Below are 17,282 nucleotides of genomic sequence, written 5' to 3'. Positions count from 1 at the left end.
TTTAATCTTTCACATTTTAGATATTTCAGCTGATGGGCATAATGACAGGAAATGCAATTAATTCTGGTAATATGGAAATACATATTTCCATGCAACAACATTACATTAAAATGTTAAGGAGGGAAGGAAGAAATAAATGCAAGGGGAAAATAGAAGTTAGTTATCTCCTGGATGCTAATATTGTAGTTCACTTTCTAAATATATGCAGCTCTGTGTGGTGAGAGCAAGAGAGAAGGGACAAACACAGCAGCAGTTGCTGAAAGGAAAGTCTAAGTGCAACAAGTGTGAAGGTGTTGACTCACCACTGGCACCTTCTCATGGCCAAGCACAGTAGTTCTCTCTCCTTGGGGTGTCCTGCCAGTGGCTGCTCTGTAGTGGTCTGCCTTTCTGTGACTTGGCCCTCTGGCCAGGTCACTTCAAAGTCTCTCCCCTTCTAGGGTAGTCCATGAACAAAAAAGCAATGGGAATTAATACAAATTAAGTAAATCAGAGATAGAGGGGAATGACTCCCTCTCAGGGTATATCAGGATCTGGCTCTCCATTCCCTCAGGGAGGGGTCATCACTCAGTGGTTGTCTGGAAAGCTTCAAGTCATCCCTTTCCTCAGGAACTGAGGTTTGCAGATCTGTGCTCTTCCATGATCTAGCCACAAGTGACCTGCTCTGCTCCCTTTTAACTCCTCCTCATCCTGTGAATCTCTTGCAGGTGTGGCAGGGAGGCATTGGCTGAGCCTAGAGCAGCTCATTAACCCCTTGTTGTCCAGTGTGGGGTTTGTATTCCCCATCACATAGGGAATAAGAACAAAGTAGGTAACTTTTTGGCACTCCAATAAATTGCACACAATATTCATACAGGCTTCTGAACTATACAAAAGCCCAAGCCATTACAAAGAGCTCTATTTTGAATGCCAAACCTGAAATAAGAGACATCACAGCAGAGAAACCTATTTCCTAGCAAGGAGAGAGAAGACTAGTAATAGATTGCTACAATTAACAAAAAGTCTTTGTAAATGTTAGGAGTGCTAGTGCCAATGTAGGATCCAGGCCTGTAGTTTTGCTTGAGGTAGTACTTTGAGTTTTGCTTACCTGTTTGATATATATATTCTTACTAATATGTGTGAACAAAGGGATCTTTACTAAGGACAAAGACAGACACTGCATATGTTGCTTTTGACCAAGCCAGATGGGTTTGTTAGTATAATGGGAACAGATAAGAGCAGCTAAAGTGTTAGTGGGCATTGTGGGAGTGTAATATATGAGCTGTTACCTGTCAGCTCTGTGTTCTTGGGGAACCAGGGTGCAGTTCCCAGCCTGTCTGACTCACGAAAGACCTTCCCCCCAAAATATCTGCTTGAAGCAAAACCGATCAGAAGAAAGACTTACAAAAAGCAAAGAAAAGGCAGTGGAAAACACACCTAAACCCCTGGGACAAGGATGACAGGTTTAAGGAAACTCCCCTAGCCTCATTTGCATTGGACATGGGACTGGGAGGCATCTCCATTAGCATACAGAATGGAGAACAGAGATTCCAAGGCAAGAGCCACACACAGCTCTGGGACCAGAAAAGCAGGGAAGCACTGCATGATGGGGGATCTCTGCTCCAGATGTTAATGAACCCAGGCCTGCACACATCCAGCTCAGTCAATATCAGACCAATTCTAGTAATAAATCTTTTATTGGTATCCAAAATAGTGAAACCCCCTAACTGCATTGTGAACTCCCTCCAACGAACACCGCCCATAGCCAGGAATGATCAGTTCTTATTGTCTAGCCTGAACAAAACAACTTTGGTATACTCCCTTGAGCCATCAGTTTACCCATATACAAATCTAATATTCTCCCTTGAACCATTGTTGTTTGCCTATAAAACCCCTTACCCATGCTCAAGTAAGTGTTCTGATACCTGTATCCAGCATCTGCATCAGTTCCATTGGGACTTCATCTTCTCCTGACTGATCATGTTGGGGGCTCTGCCTGTCTCCAGCACTCCGGACCCTCAGCTACCACCCCCCCCCCCCGAATGATTCAAGCTTCACAAAGTGGCGAAAACCCAGCTCTCTATCTCTCTCGATATCGCCTTCTGACCCTGACTTGTGTGATCAGTTATATTTATCTAAACCTGACTTTTATAAACAAATTTAAGTTAGATTTAATATTATAGCTGTTTTGTTTGTTTGGTTCCCCTATGGTTAATAAATAACTTGCTTCTCTCTTTCTCTCTCTCTCTCTCACCCCCCCCATGGGGTTTTTTTTGGCTTCCCCATTCACTCAGCAGCAATGCTCCTCGTATCTAAGCTAAAGATCCCTGCAGTGCCCAAAAATCCTGTGGGGTTTGCTCATCAAGTGGGTTACTACCAGAACAATTGTAACGTGAAAGCGGGGATAGGGACATGCTGAACCTAGGACATAGGAGGGTGGCACCTTGGAAGTGCTGCTGGACCCAGCCTGCTGAGTCCAGGGGCATATAAGGGTGGCAGATTGAAGATGCTGCCCGACCCAGCCTCAGGCATACTCTATTCTGGTGCGGTGCCCATCACATATGAGGGTGACAGCTTAGAGGTGCTGTTCAACCCAGCCTGCTGAATCCAAGGTCCTGTGAGGGTGACAGATTGGAAATGCTGCTCAACCCAGCCTACTGAGTCCAGGGACATACAAGGGGTCAAGCTTGGGAGTGCCGATTAACCTGGTCCTCTCAGATGCACTCTGGTGTGCGTGTGTGTGAGTGTGTGTGTGTGTGCTCATCTGATTCTGGGGCTGGAAGAACCCAGACCTGGGGAACCAAGGACCTGTAGGATAGCTCCACTGGAAGGGAACTTGCAGCAGGGAGAAGTAGAGCTCTGTATGAGAACAAGTGACACAGGCAGTACATTGATAGAATTACAGAACCCCACCCCCCCCAACCAGAAGAGTAATCCTAATAAATGAGCATACCCCAAAGTAACAGGCAAATCTGGTAACAAATTGGTGGAGGAACACAGGCAGCACGTGACCCTAATCATGTGGTACTTGTTGAGTAGTTGCTGCAGAGTGGGGAAACTGAGGCACAGACCTCACCAAACTGTCTCTTTCTTTTTCAGACTAAGCTCCTTTAGAGAGATCCCTCTCTCATAGAATATTTGGTAATATCCTGTAACTTTTAAGTTAAGAATCATGCTTAGAATAACTGTAGGACCATGCAATAAGTAGTTAAAGAGTTGTTCCTTAAAAGTAAAGATTTTAGAGCAATACTGTGACTGTGTGAAAGAGCTTTTGGTAGGGATCATTAGTGAGATAAGGGAAGTAGAGATGGCTGAAAAAAGCCCTTGGCTGCTTGCTTAAGACAGGAGAAAACCAATAGGTTAGAGAGATGGGTAATGAAGAAGGGGAAGTGCCCCTGGGAAAGAGGGTGCTTTAAGGGTGAGAATCCCCTGATTGAAATGAGTCTGAGCTTGGGACAATATTGCAAAACCTTTAAGCCACAGGGTAGTGCAAAGGATGCGGCTGCTGCATGGGCATTATTTTATGCATGTCTGGTCATGGTTGAAATGGCAAAGGGAAGGCAGGAACTGGAGGTGGAGAAAAAGCAGAAAAGCTTAAAATGGTGACTGTACTTAGAAATAAGCAAAAGGATAGAGAAGGCCAGCAGGAATGAAGAACAGTATAAATAAAGAGTTAACACACAAAAATTTTGTTAGAAGAAGCAAGAGCAGCAACTCGCATCCTTGTGGATGAGAATAAGGCAGCCAAGGCAGCAGCAGGTCATCAGAAGTATAAGGCAGAGATTAGTAAATTGCATGCCCAACTTAGCACCCATAATGGGGTGTTAGCAGCTGTAAGGTTGAGAGGATTGCAATTTGGAGCCCCCTGGGAAAATAGAGATACCCCCTGATGCTGACCCCAAAAATCCATTCAATTCTGATTGGCCACACATGCATAATGTTGCCCCTGTTTCCATAAGGGAGGTTAAGCACATAGTTACAGGAGCTGATCTTCTCACAATGGAGCTGGTCATGGCTGTAATAAGATGGTCTCCTAGTCAGTTGAAGGGTATTGCTGAGAGACTGGGACCACTGAACTGTGACACTGCTGTGGCATGGCTGGCTCGCATTTGGAAAATATACTCCTCTGCTGATGGCACGGATTTAACCCAATTGGCTCAGTTATGCGCCTCTCTTTGAGATGCAGATGCTCTGGACATAGGCATATGTTCTTGGGAGTGGACGGACACTGGACCCCGGGAATAGATGATAAGTGCTCTCAAAATATTACTGCCTGCTTCTTCCCTCAAGAAACTATATATAATGGAAGAGCAGAAACCAGGAGAGGCCCCCGCAGCTTACCTAATTCGAAAAGAGATGCTGGCAGCTCTCTCTGATTCATTACCCCAGACAGAAGAGAATGGGATTATCACTTCCTGTTATCAGGGACCTGAATTAGTACAGAGCACTTATGCAGGACTAAATTCTCAGACAAAAATGGCCATCGGGGCTGTGGATATCGAACACCTAACCTGAAATGAACTAGTAGCAAAAATCAAACAGGCAGGAGATTTGCTGTGAGAGACTGGCATCTTAAAAAGACAAATCAGCAAAAAGACTACCTCAGAGCCCGTACAGGATGTCACATTTGCGAATAATGATTCTCGCTCTGCCTATTGCCCTCCCAATTCTAATCGCCCTACCTCCCACAACCCTGGGCAGCGCCGACCCAAGGAACATGATTTGGATGAAGCCGACCCCTTGGGAACATGATTTGGATGGAGCTGGTGAAGTTAGGGGAGAATATAGGAAAATATGATAGTCAGCCCTTCAGCAACCTGATTAATGCTTTGTCTCAGGTCATATGGAGAACAGAGTAAATGCAGGGAACCCCCCCACACCCCTCGGCCCACTGCCCTACAACCCCCCAAAACCATAAGTTGTAAGGGGTGGGACTGTGGGTGTGCATTTCAGGTATAATTATGCCTGCTGAGGAGGGGAGAGTGGGAAACACTGGGAAACAAGGCTCTGCAGCTTCAGAGTTATGGGACACATGTTTGCTGGAAAATAATCCCAATAAACATCGCATTGCCTGCACTTCAGACTTCTGGTCTTCTGCTTTCTGTCTGCGTGATAAGAACCAGGGGAGAGGGTGAAAGGAAAGCCCTTTAGCTGTAAAGTATCATTTTAAATCCCCTCCCAAGTTTGCATGTATAGTACTAAATGCAACAAACGCATTAATATTAGACTGAAGGCCCCACCACTTGGCCCTAACATAACTACAGTTCAGGTGTGTCAGCACTTCTGACTACACTTCTTGGGACATATTGTGCCTGTCTCGGTTCCAGAGTACCTACATCCATATTTCCCCCTCCATGGTCCCTCGAGGGCACCCACTTAAGGATTTCTGGCTCTCAGCAATTACCTCTCTTGGGTGGAGACTCACAACATCTCACTTCCTTCTGACTTGGGGTTTTAAGGCCGCACAGCTCCCTGATCTACATTGTGATATCCCCAGTTCCTATGCTTTGCTTATCTCCGACAGCTATGACTAGTTACAAGTTACCACAGAGCTCCTTCTAAGCAAGCACAATTATTCTTAAGTTAAAAGCATTACAGAGAAATCATATCAAAACAATAGAAGAATTTACACTCATGCTAAAAAGCTTACTGGAAGTCACCACCAACTCCAACAAATGGCTATAGTAGGTGTCAGTCTTTCAATCCCAACTCAGTTCAAGTTTGGGCTAGTTATCTGAAAGTCCTGTCTTTTTCTGTTGGTCTCTGGAAAACCCAGTTTGACCCAGAATATGTGAGTCTCCCCAGGAAGTGGTAGCTCTCTGGAGGTGTTATAACTTAAGAGATTTGCCTTATTCATCCTCTACTGTTTTTACTTCCTGGTGAAGCTGTGGTTACCCTCCCCACATAGAGTGCATACAATCCCTGGCTCACAATGATACATAAACTAGGGAAATACAATCTAGATGGAGTTACTATAAGGTTGGTGCATAACTGGTTGGAAAAATCACTCCCAGAGTGTAGTTATCAGTGGTTCACAGTCATGCTGGAAGGACATAAATGGGATCCCACAGGGAGCGGTTCTGGGTCCGGTTCTGTTCAATATCTTCATCAGTGATTTAGATAATGGTATAGAGAGAGTACACTTATAAAGTTTGCATTTGATACCAAGCTGGGAGGGATTGCAAGTGCTTCGGAGGATAGAATTAAAATTCAACATGATCTGGACAAACTGGAGAAATGGTCTGAAGTAAATAGGAGGAAATTCAATAAGGACAAATGCAAAGTACTCCACTTAGGAAGGAACAATCAGTTGCATACATACAAAATGGGAAATGACTGCCTAGGAAGGAGTATTGCAGAAAGGGGCCTGGGGTCACAGTGGATCACAAGCTAAATATGAATCAACAGTGTAACACTGTTGCAAAAAAAGCAAACATCATTCTGGGATGTATTAGCAGGAGTATTGTAAGCAAGACATGAGAAGTAATTCTTGTGCTCTACTCTGCACTGATTAGGCCTCAACTGAAGTATTGTGTCCAGCTGTGGGCACCACATTTCAGGAAAGATGTGGACAAACTGGAGAAAGTCCAGAAAAGAGCAACAAAAATGATTAAAGGTCTACCTATGAGGGAAGATTGAAAAAACTGGGTTTGTTTAGACTGGAGAAAAGAAGATAGAGGGGACATGATAACAGTTTTCAAGTACATAAAAGATTGTTACAAGAAGGAGGGAGAAAAATTGTTCTCCTTAACCTCTGAGGATAGGACAAGAAGCAATGGGCTTAAATTGCAGCAAGGGTAGTTTAGGTTGGACATTAGGAAAAACTTCTTAACTTCAGAGTGGTTAAGCACTGGAATAAATTGCCTAGGGAAGTTGTGGAATCTCCATTATTGGGGATTTTTAAGAGCAGGTTGGACAAACACCTGTCAGGGATGATCTAGATAATACTTAGCCCTGCCTTGAGTGCAGGGGACTGGACTCTCGAGGTCCCTTCGGGTTCTCTGATTCTATAAACTATTCATACACTTAATACAATACGGTCTTCCAAAGATATTGCAAGAAGTTGCCATATCTATGACAGGGCCATCACCCTTTTAATAAGCAATGGGGAGTTCTACTTAAAAACTCATGGCACAACATGGTCTATTTTATTCAGAGACTTAATTTGCTACAAAATTAAACATAGTGCTTATTTTTTAATTATATATGGCAAAATATATGGTTTGTGGGTTCAGGTGCTCTTTGTACTTCCAATGCCCAGAGATTACTTCAGTTTAAAAAGATGATTTATGTTTCTATATAGAAAGAGAAAATATGTATTGTAACTGAAGTAACATTTCAGATAATATATAGGGCCTTTGAGTGTCAAATTAATTGAACACTGAGTTTTGAAAGCAGTAACAGATCAGTAAACCATTTTTTAAATTTTTTTTAAAAAATAAGGATTTTAGCATTCAGACATACAGTACAGAAAAGCACTCTATATGGATTACACAGCATATTGCTTTTTTAAATACACAGCAGTTCTAGAGATTAAAGTTCCCTGAATACACAAGAACATATTGTGGTGTTGTCACCATCTATTGTGCTAGTAATCTGGATTAAGTATCATTAGCAGTACAAACAAACATGATGACACCAAGAGGAGTATTTCTCATATAGAGACTAATGACAGGACTAAGTATGATCTAGATCATCCCTGACAGGCATTTGTCTAAACTGCTCTTAAAAATATTGAATGATTGAGATTCTGCAACCTTCCTAGGCAATTTATTCCAGTGCTTAACGACCCTGACAGTTAGGAAGTTTTTCCTAATGTCCAACCTAAACCTCCCTTGCTGCAATTTAAGCCCATTGCTTCTTGTCTTATCCTTAGGTTTCAGAGTAGTAGCCGTGTTAGTCTGTATTCGCAAAAAGAAAAGGAGTACTTGTGGCACCTTAGAGACTAACAAATTTATTTGAGCATAAGCTTTTGTGAGCTACAGCTCACTTCCTTAGACATTAAGGAGAACAATTTTTCTCCCTCTTTCTTGTAACAACCTTTTGTGTACTTGAAAATAGTTATGTCCCCTTTCAGTCTTCTATTCTCCAGACTAAACAAACCCTCATAGGTCATGTTTTCTAGACCTTCAATCATTTTTGTTGCTCTTCTCTGGACTTTCTCCATTTTTCCACATCTTTCCTGAAGTGTGGCATTCAGAACTGAACACAATACTCCAGTTGAGGCCTAATAAGCATGGAGTAGAACAGAAGAATTACTTCTTGTGTCTTGCTTACAAACACTCCTGCTAATACATCTCAGAATGATGTTTGTTTTTTTTTCCAGTGTCACACTGTTGACTCATATTTAACTTCTGATGCATTATGATGCATTATGATCTCCAGATCTCTCTGCAGTGCTTCTTCTTAGGCAGTCATTTTCCATTTTGCAACTGAATGTTCCTTCCTAAGTGAAGTACTTTGCATTTGTCCATATTGAATTTAATCTTATTTACTTCAGATCATTTCTCTAGTTTGTCCACATCATTTTGAATTTTAATCCTATCCTCCAAAGCACTTGCAATCCCTTCCTGCTTGGTATTGTCTGCAAACTTTATTAGTGTACTCTCTATACCAGTATCTAAGTCATTGATGAAGATATTGAACAGAACCGGGCTCAGAACTGATCCCTGCAGGATCCTACTTTATATGCCCTTCCAGCTTGACTGTGAACCACTGATAATACTTTCTGGGAACAGTTTTCCAGTTAGGCATCCACCTTATAGTAACTCCATCTAGGTTGTATTTCCCTAGTTTCTTCATGAGAAAGTGACACCAGACAGTATCAAAAACCTTACTAAAGTCAAAATATACCACATCTACTGCTTCCCCACATCCACAAGGCTTATTACCCTGTCAAAGAAAGCTATCAGGTTGGTTTGACATGATTTGTTCTTGACAAAGCCATGCTGACTGTTACTTATCACCTTATAATCCTCCAGGTGTTTGCAAATTGATTGCTTAATTATTTGCTCCATTATCTTTCCAGGTACTGAAATTAAGCTGACTGCTCTGTAATTCCCCACGTTGTCCTTATTTGCTTTTTTATAGATGGGCACTATATTTTCCCTTTTCCAGTCCTCTGGAATCTCTCCCGTCTTCCAAGACTTTTCAAAGATAATCGCTAATGGCTTAGACACCTCCTCGGTCAGCTCCTCGGGTACTCTCAGTTGTATTTCACCAGGCCCGTATGATTTGAAGACAGCTAACCCGTCTAAGTGATTTTTAACTTGGTCTTTGCTACACACAGGAGCAGTCCCACTGAAAATAATGGGATTACTCATGTGCTTATAGTCAGACATGCTTAAGTGCTGTGCTGAATGGCTGACATAGGCCAGGGCACAGTATTGAATCAAATTACAAGCTTCTAAAAGGCATTTACTATTACTGTAACATCACTCCGTGAGAGTTTTGTCTGAGTAAGACTTCAGGATTTGCCCCATAATAGATAACAGTTTGATTAGAAATTGCTTAACTGAATCTCCTCCCCACCTGTGACCCTCGAAGTGCCTTAGTGCCACCTGACAGAAGGCCCACCATACTGTAACTCACGAGTCCTGACACAGTCATCACCCCCAACACACTGTTTTCACCATATATATCTAAAAGGTCATGCAAGATATCACATGTAAACTGGTGAGACACTGATCCAGAAAAGCAGTGTGTGACATATGTATGGGTTGTGTACAAAGAGCTATAGACGTGTGCTAGAATTATGTTCTTAAAATGTATTTTTAAGGGAGGCAGTGTATAAACCAAGCCTGCCTGGGACAGGGTCGACTTGCTTCCTGTGAGTGCCCCTGCTGGCCGGATGCATGCCTGCACTCTCTGCTTCGTGCTGCTTAGGGTGACCCATTGGCATTTAACTTTTCTCAAGTAGGTTTTCAGTGACTCAACTCTCTGGCAAAGTCTCACACAATCTGTATGTACAAAACAATACAGACCCCTTCCAGGTACAAGTCCAACAGGGCCTATCTCAGTGCCCTCAGTACAGTCTCTTTATCTGTAGCCCCATCCCTGGGGCTCAATCCTCAATCTGTCCAACAGGGCCTATCACAGTACCCTTGTTGGCAGTGTTTTCACCTGCAACCCTCCATGGGCTCAGGTCCACAATCAATCCCACAGGATCTATCACAGTACCCTGGTTCAAACTGACTCTCAGCCCCTTCTGATCTCTCTCTCTCTCAAGTGGTCCCTGCTCTGGAATGGAACAGTGCTCCCAGGGCTTCCCCCCTGGAGACTCTTCTCTTGGTAGGAAACCTCACTGGCAGCAGCTCTCCAGCTGGGTCATGAGTTCAGTTCAGTCACCTTCCAGGGGGATTACAAAGTCTAAAAATGCTGACCTCATTGAGGTCCAGAGCCCCCTCCTTGGGCCTGTTTAATCTCCCCTTCTTCAGGGCTTTTGCCCCCTGCATGTGGTGAGGGGGGAACCAGGCCACCCACTACTCCACATCCCAGCCCCGGGACTCTATAAATAACAGACACATGCTGCATCCCTTTCAACTTTCTGCTACTGTTCCCTGGGCCACTTCCCTGCAGCCCCTTCACCTTCATCTCAGGCTGAAGTCTTTCTTGCATTCCCTCAGCCAGCCAGAAGCACCTTCCTTGTTCCCCAACTCCCTGCCAGCAATTATTCTGTCTAGGTACTGCAACCAGCCAGGAGCATCCTCACTCCTAGGGCACTGTCCAACAACTAACTCCACTCTGTCCAGCAGCACCTTTTATGAGAGCCTGCTGGATTCTGATTGATTGCTCTCTGCAGCCTCTCTCTAGTTGGCTGCTTCCCCTGTAGCCACTCTATGCAGCCTGGAGGACTCACTTCCATTGCTCCTTTTCAGGAGCGTGTGTACTACCCCGCATCACACAGCCCTAGACAAAAGAAGGTGGATTTACCAGTTTGACCACCTTGATTACAGACAAAAGACAATGAAAGTAATTTACATATCAGGTAAATAAAGCAATCAAGTAAACAAGCGACAGAGGAAACAACTTAGTGAACTTGAAAGTCTGAGTCTGCAGCCAGGAAGTCTTCCTGACTCTTGTGATGAACACAATGGAGTCTGGAAATGTAAGGGAGAGCAAAAAGACATTTTAGTTATCCATCACGTAAGGGACATAGGAACAACATATTCTGAGCTTTTGACAGTTGGATCCTCTTGTCCTGAACAGCAGGAGCTACCGATAACTTGCTGTAAGTGAGAAACTGTTTTAGCCAAAGAACTTGCTAGAATTAAGTTTTAGTCAATAGAAAGCAGGTTTTCTTTTCTTTTGGTTGTAACCATACCTGTCTCTTTTTCTCTTGCTTAGTATCACTTAAATCTCTGTTCTCTATGAATAAACTTGTTCTTAGTTTTCCTATCAACCATCTCAGTGCTATTGTATTAAACTAAAGTGTGAGGCTTCGGATAATGTAACAGTCTGGTATGAATACTGTCTCTTTGGAGATAGTGTACCTTAATAATTTTTGTGAGTGTCCAGTGAGAGGGACTGGACACTACAGAGAGAACTCTCTGGGGAACTCAGGAACTGGTGTTCACTGATTGTTAGCTAAAAAGCAAAGTAAAGACTGATGCAGTCTCAAGGGATGAGATGGACAGAGTGGTGTGACCGGGAACTGACCCAGTCTAATCTCCAGTAAAGGTCACTCTTGCTAAGGCAGAGGGATAACAGAGAGGGTTACAATTCTAGGTGTCCCTAGCAGAATGTCACACTACCTCTCTCTGAATCTTGGTCTGAAAAATGAATTAAACCTTTTCTGGGATTCAGTATACTTTGCTTAACATTTCCCCTCACTCTTTTTCATTTCTCTGTAATCTGGATAGGTATTCAAGTGCCAAAATACACTGTTCTTACAGCATTTCTGGCTCATTGTTGCAGATCTAAGAAGAATTAGATAAGTATCCAAATGTTAAGCTGTTTATCCAAATAAAAAAACATCTTGGAACCTCCTGGGGTTCATCCATCTCCAATTTGGATATTATGTTCCTTTGTGACAAAGCTCTAACAAGAAACTAGACTAAAGGAATCAGTTCTGGAAAGAATAATTTTATAATGAGAGCAGGAAATGGAGAGTAAAGTAGTTAACCCATTCTTCATATAGAGACAAATTATGAATGTCCTCACAAAGGTGTTATGGGTGGGAGGGGAGGGCACAGGCAACTCATCCACTGCATTCTGGTGGAGGAAGCAACCACAATTTTTCAGCCATTGCTCCGAGCACAATAGAAGCCATCCTACATTCAGTTCCTTGAGTTCTTCATTCCAGTCAACTTCCCTAATTCCATTAATTTCTTAAAGTTTGCCTTTTTTTAAATTAAGGACTCTAGTTGCAGACTTATTTTTGTTTATCCTTCCATTTAGTTTAAACTTATTATATTCATGATCAATCAAACCACGTTTGTCCTCTACAACCAATTATTCTATGAAGTCCTTGTTTTCACCAATACTAAATCTAAAATGGCATGATCTTTTGTTGGTTCAGTGACTATTTGGTGAAGAAATCTGTTGGCTATCACATCTAGGAATATATGGCCTTCTCATTATTAGTAGCACTTGTCCTTCAGTCTATAGGGGGAAAATAAGTCTCCCATAATCACATATTAAATATTAAAGGGGTCTCTATCCACATCCAGATTGGATCCTGGGAGTCTGTACAGACTCCAAGCTGTATTCTAGTGCAGTGGTTCTCAACCAGGGGTCCGAGGCCCCCGGGGGGCTGTAAGCAGGTTTCACGTGGGCCACCAAGCAGGGCCAGCATTCGACTCATTGATACTCATGGCAGAAAGCTGAAGCCCTGCTGCATGGGGTTGAAGCCCGGACCCTGATCCCCACCACCTGAGGCTGAAGCAATGTAGCTTTCCAGGGGCTCCTGTGGCATGAGGCCGCAGGCAATTGCCCTGCTTGCTACTCCCTAATGCCAGTCCTGGCTTTTATCTTCAGAAAACCTGCTATTGTGACACAGTTGGACCATGGAGTTTTTATAGCATGTTGTGGGGGGTGGGGGCCCTCAGAAAGAAAAAGGTTGAGAATCCCTGTCCTAGTGGTTCTCTGTTACTTTTCTTCCCCAAAGTGATTTTGACCCAAACAGATTGTAAAGAAATTAGAAGTGATGGAATGGATAAAACAGTCTACCTCAGCATAATATACAATGCTGCTTCACCACCTTTGCCTTTATTTGTCTTTCCTGAACAGCACATACCCTTCAATACCTGTATTCCAGTCATGACTACTATTCAACCATGTTTCTGTCATAACTATAATATCTGGTTTCATTTCCCACACCAGTATTTCTAATTCCTCAATTTTGTTACCCAATTTTGTTGCATTTTTGTTCAGACATATTAGCTGTTTCTGCTTGACTTCACCCAGATTCCTCACCTGATTAGGTACAATCATTTTATTGCCTGTATTACCTACCTCACTGTTACTGTCAGTGGCATTAGCACTATCTTTCTTCTTGTTGCCCATTCTCCTACCCTCTGTTGTTCCTTTCTCCAATTCTGCATCCTCTTTCACTTGATTTTCCTCCTGCTCAGTATTAGAATCAGGCATAGTGATTACATAAGAATCTCCTAACTGTCTCCTCCAAATTCCTAGTTTAAAGCTCTTGCAAATAGTTGTGCCAACCTACATCCCAGAAGTTTATTTTCCTCCCTACTTAGATGGAGTACCTACCATGAGAACAGTCCTCTGTCAGTGAATGCCTCCCAGTAGTCAAACATCTCCAAACCTTCCTTATAGCACCATTGCCCAAGCCATCTGTTGATCATCATAATCTTGTCTCATCTTTGCTCTCGTCCTCTTCGGACAGGTAGAATCCCACTGAAGATCACCTCCATTTCTTTAAGCATCTTCCCCAGCCTGATCTAGTCTTCCTTGATGCATCCCAGCAAGACTCTAGCAGTATCATTTGTTTCCATATGAAGGACGATCAGGGGATCCCACAGAAGGATTCTTTCTCACTTCCATTAAGATCCTCTTCAGCCTCAGGTCCACATTCCGAACCTTAGCTCCCAGCAAACAGAACACCCTTCTGGTCTCCAGATCAGCTCTGGTGACAGGCCTGTCTATTCTTCTTAGCAGAGTCCCCAATCACTTAGACTTTCCTCTTGCTGGTGTTGTGCAAATTCTCCAGCTTTCCCACTTCTGTTCTTTCTGGCTGCAAGTCTTCTTGTCTTCTGTTCTCATTTGCAATCTTCTGTGAGTCATCCTCTGTCCTCTTTTGGCTCTGAACTGTGGCTATCTGAATTGTCTCTTCCCCTCTACTTGTAGGACTAGCCACTCTTCCCTTCTTTCTTGGTCTCCCATTGTCTATTACTGCCTGCCTCTTCCCTTCATTTCCAACTCAGTAAACCTGTTCTTCAACTCTATTTCTCCTTCACTAGCCAGTCTTTTCCTCTGCCTTGTTCTTGTAGTCACATACTTCCACTAGCCACTTGCCTCATCCAGCAGTTTTCCCTCACAGTTCTCTGGTCCAGAATGCATCTACAAGTCTTGAGATTTTCCTTTAGTCTCCTGTTTACTTCTCTCCATATCCACTCAAATCCTCTTTGAAACTCAACCATAGTTTCTATCTACATCTCTAAACCTTGGACCGTCTCTTCCATCATATCTAACAGGCATACAAAGGAAACACCTTTCAGGTATCCTCTCCAGAATATTGTACATCCCACAGCTTCCACATCCAGTCATCTGCATTGTCTTTTCCATTCCTTGGTTTACTACCACTGCTACCTCTGTAGATGTCATAGCCTTTCCCCCTAAGCTCCTATCAAGAAGGAAAAAAACACTACACACACACACACATACACACACAAATAAACAAACCAACCATCCTCCCCCTCTCACAAAAACACCACACACCCTCCCCCAAACTCTCCTTACAAATTCCAACTCAAACGCCCCTGTTTTCAGCTCTGTTTGCTGGCTCCTATGCTGCTGCTCCTGTGTAGTTGTAATCCTATGGTCCTCCTCATATTCTTTGCTTTGAAGGATAAAACTAATCAAAAAATCAATTTGTACTAGTCCAGAGCCATCATGCAATATAAGCATTAGAATGATTAACTTCAAGGGAAACAAGAAGTCATACTGTAGGCGCCTGCTTTTCAAAAATGATGAGTACCTACACTCACATTGATGCCAAATGAAGTTATAAGCAATCAGCATTTATAAAAACTCAGGCTCACTGTGTTCTGAATGGGTTCCAGTGGTATCTCGAAATTACAGCATTTCTTAGTACAGCAAATGGCCGAATGATTGTGCTAGTGAAACTTAAAATGGGCAATTCCACAATGAAAAATGACTAAAATAGCATAATGGTGCTCCATGTTTATTAGAGAGACATGGTGGGTGAGGTCATATTTTTTATTGGACCAACTTCTGTTGGTGAAAGAGACAAACTTTTACGCTTGCACAGAGCTCTTCTTTGTGTCTGGGAAATGTATGCAGAGTGTCACAGCTAAATACAAGATGAAACAGATTGTTTAGCATAAGTAGTTAACACATATTTCAAGGTATCATTCAAAATGAAATGGCCTGTTAACACACCTCCAGTCACTGGGGGGAAAAGCAGCAGTGAGGAGTTGTTAGCGAGTTATAGGTTGTTGTAATAAGTCAGAAATCCAGTGTCTCTATTCAGTCCATGATTTTTAGCGTCTAGCATAGTTATGAATTTAAGATCATCTTTTGAAAGTGTTGGGTAGGATTCTTTTGAGGATGAGGATTGATAAGTCAGATATAGAGTGATCGCTTTGTGAAACTATTCAAACACTAATGCATCCGATGAAGTGAGCTGTAGCTCACGAAAGCTTATGCTCTAATAAATTTGTTAGTCTCTAAGGTGCCACAAGTACTCCTTTTCTTTTTGCGAATACAGACTAACATGGCTGCTACTCTGAAACCTATTCAAACACTGATGATCTAGTGTGTTTGTCTTTTATCATTTTCCTGTGTGAGTTCATTTGAGAGCACAGTGATTGTCTGGTTTCACCCACATAGTTGCTAGTTGCTATTGCGGCATTTAGTGCACTGGATGAAGTACACACATGTCATGCTAGGTATATGTAGGACCCCATGGATCCTAAAAGTCATGTTGTGGGCGATGTTGATCATTGTAGCAGTGGAGATATGTCTGTAGGGTTTTCATCTGTTGTTCTGGCAGGGTCTGGTGCTCCTTAGAGTAGGAGTGTCCTGGTCTGTTGGGAGCTTGCTTATGATGATGAGCTTGGAGAGGTTGGGGGGTTGTTTGAAAGCCAGAAGAAGGGGTTCAGGAAAAATTTCTTTCAGGATGGGGTCCTCACTGAGTATGGGTTGTAGTTGTGTGATGATACCCCATGTAGGTTCTGTGTTTATTGTTTATCAGTGATGTCATATCAATTATGCTTTGTTTATAAACAAAGTAATGCTTTTTCTTACTGCCAGGCGTGAAAACTCAATTTATGAAGACACTCTTTAGAGTAGAACTGTAGGTTGGGATATCATTGGTTTCAGTGGGCTTTAGACCAGGCCTTTTCATAAGAAGTTGGATGTGTGTTTCAAGAGGGACATTAGGAATGCTAAATATTGCTAGCAGCACATAGTGAGCCCTCTGGCTTCAATACATTTTTTAAAAATTGTTTATGTGCAGCATACTGTGCATGACTGATAGATGTAGATGAAGGATGGTCCAATGGTTAGACTACTGTCCTGGGACTCAGGAGACCCATATTCAAAGCCCTGCTCCACCAAAGACTTCCTGCATGACCTTGGGCAAGTCACTTTGTTTTAGAACCACAGCAGCAATAACTTAACTGTTTCACTCCAGGCGGTGTCAGAAATAGATCAATGGAAACACAGCAATTCCATCTGATAAAAGATTAATGCAAGTAAACATGCTCTATCTAAAACTGCAGTTTATTAGATTTAAGCATACACAGACATAAACAATAGCTTTAGAACATCCCAAACATTTACCTAAAATCTGGAATGGTATTGAGTAATTAATAGCAGGTTTGCAGTGGCCAGTTGCTCACCTGCTGGGGAGAAAAGGTGTCAGGAAAACCATCTCTTAAGATGGCTTCAGAGTACACTCCAAAGTACACTGTGTTAGCTATTCTTTTATAATTAACTTCAGAGTGACCCCTACTAAATCATCACTTTTCCTAACTTTCAATAAACTACTTATCAACAAACATTCCTAACAATTTTGATTATAATAAGGGAGAGGGATAGCTGAGTGGTTTGAGCATTGGCCTATTATGTCCAGGGTTGTGAGTTCAATCCTTGAGGAG

This window comes from Dermochelys coriacea, chromosome 1 (assembly GCF_009764565.3).
Source record: "Dermochelys coriacea isolate rDerCor1 chromosome 1, rDerCor1.pri.v4, whole genome shotgun sequence".
Lineage (NCBI taxonomy): Eukaryota > Metazoa > Chordata > Testudines > Dermochelyidae > Dermochelys > Dermochelys coriacea.
This window is presented reverse-complemented; position numbering follows the sequence as displayed.